This window comes from Tachyglossus aculeatus, chromosome 1, assembly GCF_015852505.1.
Source record: "Tachyglossus aculeatus isolate mTacAcu1 chromosome 1, mTacAcu1.pri, whole genome shotgun sequence".
Classification (NCBI taxonomy): Eukaryota; Metazoa; Chordata; class Mammalia; order Monotremata; family Tachyglossidae; genus Tachyglossus; species Tachyglossus aculeatus.
Window position 1 is genome coordinate 40,289,009 of NC_052066.1, and position 15,978 is coordinate 40,304,986.

General features: G+C 46.1%; 1 non-coding gene across 1 annotated transcript; it reads right to left on the minus strand.

The window, feature by feature from the left end:
* Nucleotides 1-219: 219 nt before the first annotated feature.
* LOC119938461 lies at nt 220-357 on the minus strand. Its single transcript, XR_005454439.1, has one exon. It is a non-coding gene; the product is annotated as a small nucleolar RNA SNORA7 (small nucleolar RNA).
* Nucleotides 358-15,978: the final 15,621 nt, after the last annotated feature.

Here is a 15,978-nt window from a genome sequence, read left to right on the forward strand (position 1 = left end):
TTGTCTTATGCCGTCGAGCCGTTGCCGACCCACAGGGACGCCACGGACACGTCTCTCCCTGAATGCCCTCTCCATCTGGAATCGTTCTGGTAGTGGATCCGTAGAGTTTTCTTGGTCAAAATATGGAAGTGGTTTACAATTGCCTCCTTCCTCTGTCAACTCAAGTCTCTGCTCTCGACTCTCTCCCATGCAGCTACTGCCCAGCGTGGGTGAGTTTTGACTTGTAGCAGATTGCCTTCCGCTCGCTAGCCACTGGCCAAGCTAGGAATGGAAGGAATAGGCCTCTGCTTGACTCTCCCTCCTGTAGCTGAGACTGGTAGAGGACTGCAAACTCTCCAGGTGCAACCCTGAAAGGGGGTAAGGCAATGTAACCCAAAGAGCACAGGCTTGGGAGTCACAGGTCCTGGGTTCTAATCCCAGCTCTGCCACTTATCAGCTGTGTGACTTGGGCAAGTGACTTTCATTCATTCAATTGTATTAAGTGCTTACTGTGTGCAGAGCACTGTACCAAACGCTTGGGAAGTACAAGTTGGCAACATATAAAGAGGATCTCTACCCAAAAACGGGCTCAGTCTAGAAACTAGAACGGGAACTGAGGAACCGAGACTTGACTTCTCTGTGCCTCAGTTCCCTCATCTGTAAAATGGGGATTGACTGTGAGCCCCACGTGGGACAACCTGATTACCTAGTATCTACCCAGTGCTTAGACGAGTGCTTGGCACGTAGTAAGTGCTTAACAAATACCATCATCATCATATCAGGATATTTTAGGTCTTAGTCCCGATTCTGCTCCTTGCCAGCTACGTGTCCTCGGTCAAGACACCAAACTTCTCCGTAACGAAGTTCCCTCGCTGTTAAGTGGAGATAAATGATCTATTCTCCTTCCCCGTAAGATTGAGCCTCACAGGACAGGGATGGTGTTCGATCTGATTATCTTGGCTCTATCCTAGTGCTTAGTACAGTGCTTGGCACAAACTGCATAATACAGTATAGGAAATCTCAACAATAGTCTAAGAAATTAATTTTTTTAATTTAAAATGGAAAAGTTGGTGATTGAGAGGCATAGTCAACATACGGTGGCAAGGCAACAACACAGACGATGAAGCCCTGGAACCAAGTCAGCCTTCTAGCCCTGAAACTAAACCTCACAACAGTGTTTCACTGGGTACTACAGCATGGGAGGAGACTGGACGCCAATAACGGTACCCAAACGCTGATACGGAGTGAGGTGCAGTTTGATGGCTGAAGACGAAGGAGAAAAAGGAGATGTTTTAGGGCCGCAGTAAAAACAAAGCCTGAGACATCAAGTGAGGCTCAGCTGAGAACTGGGAGTCATCTGCAGCACACACCCCCAGAATGGGCAGCAAAATCAAGGTAAAATTCTTGGAGCAGATGCTCCAAAATGGTTGTGAGACTAGCAAAATCAAATGCAGTGCCGGGTGCCACAAAATGCTTGTTGGGTGGCCTTGGGCAAGTAGAACAGTGCTATGCACATAGTAAGCGCTTAATAAGCGCATTATTATTATTAACTTCTCTGGGCCTCAGTTTCCTCACCTGCAAAACAGGAACAGAATACCTCTTCTACCTCCCCCTAGGCCTGGAGCCCCATGGGGAGCAGGAACTGTGATCTGATTAATTCATTCATTCATATCATATTTATTGAGCGCTTACTGTGTGCAGAGCACTGTACTAAGCGCTTGGGAAGTCCAAGTTGGCAACGTATAAAGACGGTCCCTACCCAACAGCGGGCTCACAGTCTAGAAGGGGGAAGACAAACAACAGAACAAAACATATTAACAAAATAAAATAAAATAAGAACCCACGACCTCTTACTCCCAAGCCCGGGCTCTTTCCACTGAGCCACGCTGTATTTATTGAGTGCTTACAGTGCAGAGCACTGTGCTTGGCACCTAGTAAGCGCTTAACAAATACCAAAATCATTATTATTATTAAATTATTATTAGTAAGTGCTTGAATGAATGAATAACCACAATGAGCTTACAGCCTAAAGGGCCTGGGAGCTCCTGGTGGGTAGGAATCTCTCCCCTTCCCTACCCTAGTGCTACTGCAGGGCTCTGGCATGTAGTGAGCACTTTAATACCTGGGTCGTTACGATGATAATTCTCACTAGCACAACAAAGGGAGGAGTCTTTGTGTGCTTGGATCTTTGGGTCCCACACTGGACTATAACCACGTGCCTATAGGTGAACTTCACTCTGTGGTGGTGTCCATTCAGCGGTCAGTATTTATGACGTGTATATAACTATAATCATATTTATTCTGATGGTATTGACACCTGTCTACTTGTTTTGTTGTCTGTCTCCCCCTTCTAGACTGTGAGCCCGTGGTTGGGTAGGGACCGTCTCTATATGTTGCCGAGTTGAACTTCCCAAGCGCTTAATACAGTGCTCTGCACACAGTAAGCGTTCAATAAATACGATTGAATGAATGAATGAGCATTCACTCCATACTGAGCACTCGGGACAGTACAAGAGAAGCAGCGTGGCTCAGTGGAAAGAACACGGGCTTTGGAGTCAGGTTGTGGGTTCAAATCCCGGCTCCACCAATTGTCAGCTGTGTGACTTTGGGCAAGTCACTTCACTTCTCTGGGCCTCAGTTCCCTCATTTGTAAAATGGGGATTAAGACTGTGAGCCCCCCTTGGGACAACCTGATCACCTTGTAACCTCCCCAGTGCTTAGAACAGTGCTTTGCACATAGTAAGTGCTTAATAAATGTTATTATTATTATTATTACAATACAGTAGACCATATGGACACGATCCCTACCTTCAAGGAGCTTACAATTTAGCGAGGGGGAACAACATTATAGTGCTTGGCACATAGTAAGCGCTTAACAAATGCCATTATTATTATTATTATTAGTATAAGTATATAAGGCCACTGGGTCAGAGTGTGAGTTATAGATATGCTGAAGTAGTCAAGAGACAGAGAGCGTGGAGAGATAAGAGGTGAATCAGGGAAGGCCACCCCTGAAGCTTGCTGTGGGCAGGGAATGTGTGTTTTATTGTTGTGCTTTCCCAAGCGCTTAATACAGTGCTCTGCACACAGTAAGCGCTCAATAAATATGATTGAATAAATGGAGGAGAGCTTGTTGTGGGCAGGGAATGTGTAAGTTTATTGTACTTTCCCAAGAGCTTAGTACAGTGCTCTGCACACAGTAAGCGCTCAATAAATATGAATGAATGAATGAATGAATGGAGGAGAGCTTGTGGGCAGGGAATGTGTGTTTATTGTTGTACTTTCCCAAGTGCTTAGTACAGTGCTCTGCACACAGTAAGCGCTCAATAAATATGAATGAATGAATGGAGGAGAGCTTGTTGTGGGCAGGGAATGTGTGTGTTTATTGTTGTACTTTCCCAAGCGCTTAGTCCAGTGCTCTGAGCACAGTAAGCACTCAATAAATATGATTGAATGAATGAATAAATGGAAAAGTGATTTTCTAAGGGCCTTGAAGATGGAGAGAGCATCCAAATTCATTCATTCAATCGTATTTATTGAGCGCTGTGCTGAGCACTGTACTAAGCGCTTGGGAAGTACAAGTTGGCAACATGTAAAGATGGTCCCTACCCAACAACGGGCTCACCGAGGGGGAGGTAGCAGGAGGTAAACAGTGAGATAGACAAGAATTAGGCCCACTGAGTAAGTTGGCTGGAGAGTAGCTGAGCTGTAGCAGCAGGGCTGATTTAGTGTCCTGAAACTGAGGGTCAAGAGTTTCTGCTTGATGTGGAGAGAAATGTATAACCACTGGATGTAAAGTAAGAGAAAAGTATGGGCTGGAAGATAGGAAGATAGATCCCGTGAACTCCTTGAGGGCACGGAATGTGTTTTCCGATTGTATTGTACTGTCCTCTCCCAAGAAACACGGTAAGTGCTCACTAAATACTATTGATTGGCTGACTGATTAAGGTGATAGTTAAGTCAGAATCCAAGAGCCTGGACCAGCGTGGTGGCTTTTTGGATGTAGATGGCTGTTTGGATGGACAATTCTACACACTCCAGATGGAGAGACCCCCAATAGTTCTTTGAATCCATGAAGCACCTCTCACTGAAGCTTACTGGCCCTTATTTTATTGTTATAAAATAATGGATCAAACCCATACCTTGGATAGGGGTGGGGGCAATTGCTTATGCAGCAGTTATCATTCAATCAATCAATCAATCGTATTTATTGAGCGCTTACTATGTGCAGAGCACTGTACTAAGCGCTTGGGAAGTACAAATTGGCATCACATAGAGACAGTCCCTACCCAACAGTGGGCTCACAGTCTAAAAGGGGGAGACAGAGAACAGAACCAAACATACCAACAAAATAAAATAAGTAGGATAGAAATGTACAAGTAAAATAAATAAATAAATAAATAAATAAATAGAGTAATAAATATGTACAACCATATATACATATATACAGGTGCTGTGGGGAAGGGAAGGAGGTAAGACGGGGGGATGGAGAGGGGGACGAGGGGGAGAGGAAAGAAGGGGCTCAGTCTGGGAAGGCCTCCTGGAGGAGGTGAGCTCTCAGCAGGGCCTTGAAGGGAGGAAGAGAGCTAGCTTGGCGGATGGGCAGAGGGAGGGCATTCCAGGCCCGGGGGATGACGTGGGCCGGGGGTCGATGGCGGGACAGGCGAGAGCGAGGTACAGTGAGGAGATTAGTGGTGGAGGAGCGGAGGGTGCGGGCTGGGCAGTAGAAGGAGAGAAGGGAGGTGAGGTAGGAGGGGGCGAGGTGATGGACAGCCTTGAAGCCCAGGGTGAGGAGTTTCTGCCTGATGCGCAGATTGATCAGTAGCCATTGGAGGTTTTTGAGGAGGGGAGTAATATGTCCAGAGCGTTTCTGGACAAAGATAATCCGGGCAGCAGCATGAAGTATGGATTGAAGTGGAGAGAGACACGAGGATGGGAGATCAGAGAGAAGGCTAGTGCAGTAGTCCAGACGGGATAGGATGAGAGCTTGAATGAGCAGGGTAGCAGTTTGGATGGAGAGGAAAGGGCGGATCTTGGCAATGTTGCGGAGCTGAGACCGGCAGGTTTTGGTGATGGCTTGGATGTGAGGGGTGAATGAGAGAGCAGAGTCGAGGATGACACCAAGGTTGTCATTCCTGCACAGACCACATTTTGGAAAAACTGCGAATTACCAATAATCATTTGTAAATGGATTTGCACCTGATATATGATTATTAACCAGAAAAATAGGAAATGAATTAATATACTTCTATTTACTAATTCCTTGCAAATGTAGCGAGTGGAGCTTCTTTGAAGGTCTTTCAAAATGGGAAGGGGTGGGGGGAGAAAGAGGCAGGAAAGGAAGAGACAGGAACACCCAGAGAAACACAGGAGGAGAGAGACCTACTGACAGACTCACACCGACATAGAAGACAAAACAGATGCTCACTAGGATAATCCCATCGGACAGCCTATGGGCAAAAATGAGAGTGAGAGAGCAATAGAATAGATAGCACCTCTCCCCAAACCTTTTTTAATGGTATTTATTAACTGCTTACTATGTGTCAAACACTGTTCTAAGCCCTTGGGGTAGATACAAGTTTAGTTGGACATGTTCCTGTCTCACAGTTTTAACAGGAGAACTGTTTCTCACTGAAAACTGAGAAGTGTACTGCCCAAGGTCACACAGCAGGCAATTGGAAGAGCCAGGATTAAAACCCAGGTCCTCTGTCTCCCAGGCCTGTGCTCTTTCCGCCAGGCCACACTGCTTCTCCTGCTAGGTACTATGTGAGTTCCTTTATTTCCAGGCTCTGCCACTTGTCTGCTGTGTGACCTCTGACAAGTCATTTAATTTCTCTGTGCCTCAGTTACCTCATCAGTAAAATGGGGATTAAGACTCGGAGTCCCACATGCGACATGGACTATGTCCAACCTGATTACCTCATATCTTCCGCAGCATGGAGTACAGTGCCCAGCACAGAGTAATTGCTTAGCAAATATCATTAGAAAAAAAATAGCGCTCGTGCTTTGCACTTGGATTTTGCACCCTTGATAATTTCTTTATATTACCTTCTGCCTCCGGCTCTAGATTGTCATCTGACAATTGGCGGGGTCAGAATTCGAACCCATGACCTCTGACTCCAAAGCCTGTGCTCTTTCCACTGAGCCATGCTGCTTGAACCTTGAGAGACCCCCACAGTTAGGGGATGGGAGGGGGGAAGAGGAGCCCTCGAAGGAGACAACATATGGTCTCCACAGAACTGTTGTAAAGAAGCAGTTCGGTTACACTTTCTAGTCTGTAAATGATGGCTGAGGGGGCCATACTTCGAAGTATTTAATCATATTTATTGAGCACTTACTGTATGCATGGCACTGTACTAAGCGCCCCACTTTTCCTCATCTCCCACTCCCTTCTGCATCACCTTGACTTGCTCCCTTTCCTCCTCACACCTCTTCACAACCCACAGCACTTACGTATATATCTGTTATTTTATTTATATTGATATCTGTTTATTTGTATTGATTGATGTCTGTCTCCCCCCCTCCAGACTGTGAACTCATTGTGGGCAGGGATTGTCTCTCTTTATTGCTGTATTGTACTTTCCCAAGCACTTAGTACAGTGCTGTGCACATAGTAAGCGTTCAATTAATATGATTAAATGAAAAAAGTTCACATCCATAACTGGTTTTCACTTCTATTAATATCTTCCTCCCTCTCTAAACTGTAAGCTTATTGTGGGCTGGGAACGTGTCTACCAACTCTATTATATTGAACTCTCCCAAGCTCTTAGTACAGTGCTCTGCACACAATAAGCACTCAATAAATGCGATCATTTGATTGATTGACTCAACCACACTAGGAGATGATGCTTGGGAATTGGGTTCCTCTTTCCAGACCAGGCTGCTGCAGCGTGATGCTGCTCCGTGAATGAATGAACTATTTTAATGCAGCAGGACAAGCTCTGTTTCCAGGGAGGGCTGCATTAATTTCACTTTTAGACTGTGAGCCCACTGTTGGGTAGGGACTGTCTCTATATGTTGCCAATTTGTACTTCCCAAGTGCTTAGTACAGTGCTCTGCACATAGTAAGCGCTCAATAAATACGATCGATGATGATGATGATGACTTGGTGCATGCGTCGATTCCTGCCTAAAGCACCAGGAGCAAGAACAGGGTCACCGATACCCCTAACTGCGGGCTTGGCTCGCGGGGCCAGGCTGCTCCCCACAAGGTCACAGCACCTAAAAAACGGTAGCAAGCTTCCCAGGTCTGTCAGAAGCACACCAGTGTCCCTGGTGAAGCAGGTCACCCAATTACTGGCAAGAAAAACAGCCGTGATGTTTCTGGAAACAATTATTTCTTCCAATTCTACATCTGGATCAAATAGACTTTATGAAGAAGGGATTTAGTAGCAGTGAAAATGCATGAAGTTTATAACTCCCCCTAGTAGCTAACCGAGTTGAAGTGTAGCCAGTCTAATTCTCACAAGAGCTACAAAGCCCTTTTAAAGAATTATGCGCTACCCCTGATACCTACAACACATTTTTCTGAAAGGGTGTTTTCACAAATGAAGCCTTTTCTTTTCAATGGGAAGAGTGTAATGCTCCAATCAATCAATCAATCGTATTTATTGAGCACTTACTGTGTGCAGAGCACTGTACTAAGCGCTTGGGAAGTACAAGTTGGCTACATATAGAGACAGTCCCTACCCAACAGCGGGTCGCTTCATTTTAGGAACGTGCTACACAAGCACCAGCCTTCCTTTCCACTGCTCTATCTGCTTCTCATCTGTCTAAAGCCACCCATATTACAGTAATTCAATTAAGAAATTCTCATAGGAAGCTGTGATTGTGCTTATTGAAATCTCTGCCTTTAGAAAATAGTATTCGCTGCCTAGAAATTCCTTTTATCAATTAATCAATCAATGGTATTGATTAGGTGCTGACTGTGTTCAGAGCTCTGTACTAAGCCTTGAGAAAGTACAATACAACAGAGTTGGCCACACTCCCTGCTCACAAGGGGCTTAAAGTCTAGAGGGAGAGACAGACATTAAATAAACTACAGATATGGATATGATAATGGTATTTATTAAGCACTTAGTATGTGCCAGTCACTGTCCTAAGTGCTGGGGTGGATACAACAAATCAAGTTGGATACAGTCCCTGTTCCACATAGGGCTCACAGTCTCAATTCCAGTTTTACAGACGAGGTAACTGAGGCCCAGAGAAGTGAAGTGACTTACCCAAAGTCATACAGTAGACAAGTGGTGGAGCTGGGATTAGAACCCACAACCTTCTAACTTCCAGGCCTGTGCTCCATGCTGCTTCTGTGGGGCCGAGTGTGGGGTGCAAATCAAGTCTGCCAGCCCGCAGCTCTTCATCTTTTTTTTTTAATGGTATTTGTTAAGCACTTACTATGTGCCAGGCACTGTCCTAAGTGCTAGGGTAGATATTTATTCAGTTACATTTTTTGAGCACTTACAGTGTGCAAAGCACTGTACTGAGTGCTTAGATACAAAGTAATCTGATTGGATACAGTCCATGTCCCACATGGGGTTCACAGTCTGAATCCCCATTTTACAGATGAGGTAACTGACGCACAGAGAAGTAAAGTGATTTGCCCAAGATCACGCAGCAGACATGTGGCACAGTCAAGATTAGAACCCCGTGTCCTTCTGACTCTCAAGTCCATGCTCTGTCAACCCTCCTAAAATCCAACCTTCCTGAGAAGCATTTCTTGATTAATTCCCAACACCCTGTTCCATCAATCCCAAATCCACCTGTATAAAGAATTTTTGTATTTACACCAATCTTCAAGAGTTCTGGACATATACATATTGAATTATTTGTTAAGCTATTTGATTCTGACAAATTCATACTACTCCTTTCTGAATCCTTGTTTTTCCCTCCAGTCAATCAATTGATCAGTTAGTGGTATTTATTGAGCACTTGCTGTGTGCCGAGCATTGTACTAGGTGCTTAGGACAGTACACTATAGAATTCAGTAGGCCCATTTCTTGACCACAAGGAGCTTACAAATTTAGAAAGGGCCACCAATTAATAACTTGCACTTGCCTGTCTTCCTCTATCAGACTGCCCCTTGAGGGAGGGAAAGGTGACTTTTGCTTCCAGTGCTCTGCATAAACAATATTTGGTGAGTGATCGACTAGTTGAAGTGAAAATATTTACAAAATTAACCAGTAAATTATCTTTGGACTCATTTTTTAAAATTTTATGATGTATAGTTCTAGATCTGGATCTGTTTCAGACCTATTATGTCCTTGAGATGTGGCAAAGTTGTCTGTCTGCAAGGAGAATTAAATGCAACATGGGGGAAGAAAAATTGGCCAACTGTATAATGGTTTTTTTTTTCCCACTGGGAATGTCCATTTTTAATCATCATCATCATCATCATCAATCGTTTTTAATCTAAATCTGCATGAGGCAATTATAGCCCGTGATACACACCTAATGGTTGCAGGGATCACCTTATCCAGCATGGATAACGTTTTTGGATTCACACATTACCAGTCTTATTCTGGGAACTTTTCCCAGAAATTCTGACTTTAGATTGACAAAGAGCAGCTCAGGCTTGCAAGCCCAATCAGTCAATGGGTGCTTACTATTGCAGAGCAATATCAGTAATAATAACAACTGTGGTATTTGTTAAGCACTTACTATGTGCCAGGCACTGTACTAACAGCTGGGGTAGGTACCAGCAAATCGGGATGGACACAGTCCCAGTCTCAATCCCCATTTTCCAGATCAGGGAACTGAGGCCCAGTGAAGTGACTTGCCCAAGATGGCCCGGCAGAGAAGTGGAGGAGGCAGGAATAGAACTCATGACCTTCTGATTGCTCTATCCACTACACCATGCTACTTCTCTAAGAGCATCATCATCAATCGTATTTATTGAGCGCCTACTATGTGCAGAGCACTGTACTAAGTGCTTGGGAAGTACAAATTGGCAACATATAGAGACAGTCCCTACCCAACAGTGGGCTCACAGTAAGTGCTTGGCAGAGTACAACAGAGTTGTAGATAGATTCCTGTCCACAAGGAGCTTATAGTCTAGAGGGGGAGGCAGACATTACAATGAATTGCAGATAAGTATATAAGTGCTATGGGGTGAATATCAACTGCTTAAAGGGTACAGATCCAAGTGCACAGGTGATGCAGAGTGGAGAGGGAGTGGGGGAAATGAGGGTTTAGTCGGGGAAAGCCTCTTAGAGAGATTAAAATCACTCTTGGAGAGATGTGATTTTAATAAGGCTTTGAAGGTGGAGACAGTGGTGGTCTGTCGTATAGGGAGGAACAAGGAGTTCCAGGCCAGAGGCAAGATGTGGGTGAGAGGTTGGCAGCGAGAAAGATGAGCTTGCGGTACAGTGAGTAAGTTGGCAGTAGGGGAGCAAAGTATGCCATTTGGGTTGTAGTAAGAAATCAGTGAGGTAAACCAGGAGGGGGGCAAGGAGATTGGATTATTTAAAGCTGAGGCAAGGAGTTTCTGTTTGTCATTATATTGTACTCTCCCAAGTGTTTTGTAGCGCTTCACACACAGTAAGCGCTCAACAGATATGATTGAATGAGTGATTGATGCAGAGGCGGACGGGCAACCACTGGAGGTTCTTAAGGAATGGGGAAAATGCGGACTGAACGGTTTTATAGAAAAATGATCCGGGCAGCAGAGTGAAGTAAAGACTGGAAGGGAGAGAGACAGGAGGCAAAGGAGGTCACCGAGGAGGCTGATGCAGTAATCAAGGCAGGATATGATAAATGCTTGGATTAGTGAACTGGCAGTTTGGGTGGAAAAGGAAAGGGTGAATTCTAGCAATACTGTGAAGGTAGAACTGACAGGATTTGATGACAGATTGAACATATGGGTCGAATGAAAGAGGAGTTGAAGATAATGCCAAGGTTACAGACTTTTGAGATGGGGAGGATAGCGGTGATGTCTATAGTGATGGGAAAGACAGGAAGACGACGGGGTTGGAAAATGAGGAGTTCTGTTTTGGGCAATGTTTAGTTTGAGGTGTTGGTGGAACATCCAAGTAGAGATGTCCTGAAGGAGGAAATACAAGATTGCAGACAAGGAGAGAGGTCAGGGCTGGAGGATTTGAGACTCCTCCTTGGAGACATGGAAGAGCAGAAGGCTGCGACACCCAAATCTACATCTCTGCCCCTGCTCTCTCTCCTTCCCTTCAGGCTCGGGTCTAATCCTGCCTTCAGGACATCTCCATCTGGATGTCTGCCCGCCATCTAAAACTCAATATGTCCAAGACTGAACTCCTTATCTTCCCTCCCAAACCCTTCCCTCTCCCTGACTTTCCCATCACTGTAGACGGCACTACCACCCTTCCCGTCTCACAAGCTTGCAACCTTGGTGTCATCCTCAACTCCGCTCTCTTGTTCACCCCTCACATCCAATCCATCACCAAAACCTGCCAGTCTCACCTCCGCAACATCGCCAAGATCCGCCCTTTCCTCTCCATCCAAACCGCTACCTTGCTGGTTCAATCTCTCATCCTATCCCGACTGGATTACTGCATCAGCCCAATAAATACGATTGAATGAATGAATACACCATCCAACCTTGGCTTCACAGACTCTGTCCTCTCCTGGTTCTCATCATCTCTCCGGCCATTCATTTTCAGTCTCCTTTGCAGACTCCTCTTCCCCCTCCCATCCCCTTACTGTAGGGGTTCCTCAAGGGTCAGTTCTTGGTCTCCTTCTGTTCTCTATCTACACTCACTCCCTTGATGAACTCATTCGCTCCCACAGCTTCAACTATCATCTCTACGCTGATGACACCCAAACCTACGTCTCTGCCCCTGCTCTCTCTTCCTCCCTTCAGGCTCATGTCTCCTCCTGCCTTCAAGACATCTCCATCTGGATGTCTGCCCTCCATCTAAAACTCAGTATGTCCAAGACTGAACTCCTTATCTTCCCTCCCACACCCTGCCCTCTCCCTGACTTTCCCATCACTATTGACGGCACTACCATCCTTCCCGTCTCACAAGCCCTCAAGCTTGGTGCCATCCTCGACTCCACTCTCCCGTTCACCCCCACATCCAATCCGTCACCAAAACCTGCCGGTCTCACCTCCGCAACATCGCCAAGATCCGCCCTTTCCTCTCCATCCAAACCGCTACCCTGCTGGTTCAATCTCTCATCCTATTCCAACTGGATTACTGCATCAGCCTCCTCTCTGATCTCCCATCCTCCTGTCTCTCCCCACTTCAAACTATAATTCACGCTGCTGCCCGGATCGTCTTTGTGCAGAAACGCTCTGGGCAAGTGACTCCCCTCCTCAAAAATCTCCAGTGACTACCAATCAACCTACGCATCAGGCAAAAACTCCTCACTCTCGGCTTCAAGGCTGTCCATCACCTCGCCCCCTCCTACCTCACCTCCCTTCTCTCCTTCTACAGTCCACCCCTCCACTCCTCTGCCGCTAATCTCCTCACCGTACCTTGTTCTCGCCTGTCCCGCCATCGACCCCCGGCACCCGTCAGTCATCCCCCGGGCCTGGAATGCCCTCCCTCTGCCCATCCGCCAAGCTAGCTCTCTTCCTCCCTTCAAGGCCCTGCTGAGAGCTCATCTCCTCCAGGAGGCCTTCCCAGACTGAGCCTCTTCCTTCCTCTCCCCCTCGTCCCCCTCTCCGTCCCCCCCATCTTACCTCCTTCCCTTCCCCACAGCACCTGTATATATGTATATATGTTTGTACATATTTATTACTCTATTTATTTTACTGGTACATATCCTATTTATTTTATTTTGTTAGTATGTTTGGTTTTGTTCTCTGTCTCCCCCTTCTAGACTTGTGAGCCCACTGTTGGGTAGGGACTGTCTCTATATGTTGCCAACTTGTACTTCCCAAGCGCTTAGTACAGTGCTTTGCACACAGTAAGCGCTCAATAAATACGATTGATTGTACTTCCCAAGCGCTTAGTACAGTGCTCTGCACACCGTAAGCGCTCAATAAATACGATCGAATGAATGAACTTTGGGCAAGTCACTTCACTTCTCTGGGCCTCAGTCCCCTCATCCGTCAAATGGGGGTGAAGCCTGTGAGCCCCCTGTGGGACAACCTCATCACCTCGTAACCTCCCCAGGGTTTAGAACGGCGCCTCGCACACAGTAAGCGCTTAGAGAAGCAGCGCGGCTCAGTGGAAAGAGCCCGGGCTTTGGAGTCAGAAGTCATGGGTTCGAATCCCGCCTCCGCCGCACGTCCGCTGTGCGATCTTGGGCCAGTCACTTCACCTCTCTGGGCCTCAGTTCCCTCATCTGCAAAATGGGGATGAAGACTGTGAGCCCCACGTGGGACAAGCTGATCAGCCTGTAACCTCCCCAGCGCTTAGAACAGTGCTTTGCACATAGTAAGCGCTTAACAAATGCCAACTATTATTATTATATTATTATATATTATATTATATTATATATATTATTATTATATTTTATTATTATTATTATTATTATTATTATTATTATTATTATTATTATTATTAATAAAAGTCATTAACAACAATCCCGGGGGGAAGGCAGCAAGGCCCGGATTCATCCCCCGCGACCGTTACCATTTGAAAGCGCGGCGGCGCTCCGGATTGGCTGGCGCTCGGAGGGGGGCGGGGCCAGTTCAAGCTGCCGCGGTCGGCGCCTGCGCACTGACGCTCCGAGCGGGGGGCCGCCTCCTACCTCCGGGCGCAGGCGCAGTGGCGGCGGTGGCGCGCGCGAGAGAGGCGGCTACTACGGCGGCGGCGGCACGAGAGCGAGGCGACTACTACAGCGGCGGCTTCGGTGAGGGACGGGGCGAGCCGGGGGGCGCGCGCGCGTGCGCGTAGGGAGTGCGGGCTTAGCGTGGCTCAGTGGAAAGAGCCCGGGCTTTGGAGGCAGAGGTCATGGGTTCGAATCCCGCCTCCGCCCCCGTCAACTGTGTGACCTTGGGCAAGTCACTTCACTCCTCTGGGCCTCATCTACCTCATCTGTAAAATGGGCATAATAATCATCATAATAATGGAATTTATTAAGCGCTTACTAGGTGCATCTTACCTACCCGTCTTACCTCCTTCCCTTCCCCACAGCACCTGTATATATGTTTGTACATATTGTGACCTTGGGCAAGTCACTTCACTCCTCTGGGCCTCAGTTACCTCATCTGTAAAATGGGCATAATAATCAAAATAATAATGGCATTTATTAAGCGCTTACTAGGTGAGCTTATCTACCCATCTTACCTCCTTCCCTTCCCCACAGCACCTGTATATATGTTTGTACATATTGTGACCTTGGGCAAGTCACTTCACTCCTCTGGGCCTCAGTTACCTCATCTGTAAAATGGGCATAATAATCAAAATAATAATGGCATTTATTAAGCGCTTACTAGGTGAGCTTATCTACCCATCTTACCTCCTTCCCTTCCCCACAGCACCTGTATATATGTTTGTACATATTGTGACCTTGGGCAAGTCACTTCACTCCTCTGGGCCTCAGTTACCTCACCTGTAAAATGGGCATAATAATCAAAATAATAATGGCATTTATTAAGCGCTCACTAGGTGCAGCTTACCTACCCATCTTACCTCCTTCCCTTCCCCACAGCACCTGTATATATGTTTGTACATATTGTGACCTTGGGCAAGTCACTTCACTCCTCTGGGCCTCATCTACCTCATCTGTAAAATGGGCATAATAGTCATAATAATAATGGCATTTTTTAAGCGCTTACTAGGTGCATATTATCTACCCATCTTACCTCCTTCCCTGCTTCCTTGCTGTGGGGAACCACAGCACCTGTATATATGTTTGTACGTATTTATTACTCCATTTATTTAACTTGTACCTATCTGTTCTATTTATTTTATTTTGTTAGTATGTTTGGTTTTGTTCTCCGTCTCCCCCTTCTAGACTGTGAGCCCACTGTTGGGTAGGGACCGTCTCTGTATGTTGCCGACTTGGACTTCCCAAGCGCTTAGTACAGTGCTCTGCACACAGTAAGCGCTCAATAAATATGATTGATTGATTGATCTTACCTACCCATTTTACCTCCTTCCCTTCCCCACAGAACCTGTATATATGTTTGTACATATTTATTACTCTATTTATTTAACTTGTACATATCTATTCTATTTATTTTATTTTGTTAGTATGTTTGGTTTTGTTCTCCATCTCCCCCTTTTAGACTGTGAGCCCACTGTTGGGTAGGGACCGTCTCCATATGTTGCCAACTTGGACTTCCCAAGCGCTTAGTACAGTGCTCTGCACACAGTAAGCGCTCAATAAATACGATTGATTGATTGATTGCAGAGCACTGTTCTAAGCGCGGGGGAGGTTTAGACTGTGAACCCACTGTTGGGTAGGGACTGTCTCTATATGTTGCCAACTTGTACTTCCCAAGCGCTTAGTACAGTGCTCTGCACACAGTAAGCGCTCAATAAATACGATTGATTGCAGAGCACTGTTCTAATTGCGGGGGAGGTTTAGACTGTGAGCCCCCTGTTGGGTAGGGACTGTCTCTATATGTTGCCAACTTGTACTTCCCAAGCGCTTAGTACAGTGCCCTGCACACAGTAAGCGCTCAATAAATACGATTGATTGATTACAAAGTGATCAGGTTGCCCCACAGGGGGCTCACAGTCTTCATCTCCATTTTACAGATGAAGGAACTTTTATCCCCATTTTACAGATAGAAGTCAAGTGACTTGCCCCAAGTCACACAGCTGACGGTTGGCGGAGGCGGAATTCGAACCCATGACCTCCGACTCCAAAGTCCGTGCTCTTTGCCACTGAGCCACGCTGAGCTCCAGCGCGTAGAACAGTGCTTGGCACATAGTAAGCGCTTAACAAATACCATTATTGTTATTATTATTATTATTGTTGTATCCCCCCAGCGCTTAGAACAGTGCTTGGCACATAGTAGGGCTTAACAAATGCCAATATTATTATTATATCCCCCCAGCGCTTAGAACAGTGCTTGGCACATAGTAAGGGCTTAACAAATGCCAATATTATTATTATATCCCCCAGT